The 1,249-nt window shown below is 40.8% G+C and overlaps 1 non-coding gene across 1 annotated transcript; it reads right to left on the bottom strand.

Moving 5' to 3' along the window:
• Nucleotides 1–698: 698 nt before the first annotated feature.
• On the bottom strand, nt 699–806 carry LOC112761712 (small nucleolar RNA R71). Its single transcript, XR_003182093.1, has one exon. It is a non-coding gene; the product is annotated as a small nucleolar RNA R71 (small nucleolar RNA).
• Nucleotides 807–1,249: the final 443 nt, after the last annotated feature.

Below are 1,249 nucleotides of genomic sequence, written 5' to 3'. Positions count from 1 at the left end.
CTCCTCACCTCACATCTCTGCTCTCCTCACCCTTGTGTTTCTTTCCTTACATTACATTCTTTGTCCCCTTCCTTTCTTCCACTCACACAGGGACTTCTATACTGTGGTATAAAGGATCCCTATTATTATTATTATTATTTTTTATGTGCCCTCTTCTTTGTCATATGAGCAGGAGCAAGGACAAGAATATTCTTGTTGAAGCAGATCCAGAACCTGAAAGGACTCTGAAGAGGAAACTAAGAGAAGCTAAATTACAACAATCCAGAGATAACCTTTCAGAAATTTTCGAATAGGAAGAGGAGATGGCAGCCGAAAATAATAATAATGCAAGGAGAATGCTTGGTGACTTTACTGCACCTAATTCCAATTTACAAGGAAGAAACATCTCCATTCCTGCCATTGGAGCAGACAACTTTGAGCTGAAACTTCAGCTAGTTTCTCTGATGCAGCAGAACTACAAGTTTTATGGACTTCCATCTGAAGATCCTTTTCAGTTCTTAACTGAATTCTTGCAGATCTGTGATACTGTTAAGACTAATGGAGTAAATCCTGAAGTCTACAGGCTCATGCTTTTCCCTTTTGCTGTAAGAGACAGAGCTAGAGTGTGGTTGGACTCTCAACCCAAAGACAGCCTGAACTCTTGGGATAAGCTGGTCACGGCTTTCTTAGCCAAGTTCTTTCCTCCTCAAAAGCTGAGCAAGCTTAGAGTGGATGTTCAAACCTTCAGACAGAAAGAAGGTGAATCCCTCTATGAAGCTTGGGAAAGATACAAGCAGCTGACCAAAAAGTGTCCTTCTGACATGCTTTCAGAATGGACCATCCTGGATATATTCTATGATGGTTTATCTGAGCTATCAAAGATGTCATTGGATACTTCTGCAGGTGGATCTATTCACCTAAAGAAAACGCCTGCAGAAGCTCAAGAACTCATTGACATGGTTGCTAATAACCAGTTCATGTACACTTCTGAGAGGAATCCTGTGAGTAATGGGACGCCTATGAAGAAGGGAGTTCTTGAGATTGATACTCTGAATACCGTATTGGCTCAGAAAAAAATATTGACTCAGCAAGTCAATATGATTTCTCAGAGTCTGAATGGAATGCAAGCTACATCCAACAGTACTCAAGAGGCATCTTCTGAAGAAGAAGCTTATGATCCTGAGAACCCTGCAATAGCAGAGGTGAATTACTTAGGTGAACCTTATGGAAACACCTATAATCCATCATGGAGAAATCATCCAAATCTCTC

The sequence above is a fragment of the Arachis hypogaea genome, chromosome 16 (genome assembly GCF_003086295.3).
Source record: "Arachis hypogaea cultivar Tifrunner chromosome 16, arahy.Tifrunner.gnm2.J5K5, whole genome shotgun sequence".
NCBI classification, from domain to species: Eukaryota; Viridiplantae; Streptophyta; class Magnoliopsida; order Fabales; family Fabaceae; genus Arachis; species Arachis hypogaea.
This window is presented reverse-complemented; position numbering and strand designations above follow the sequence as displayed.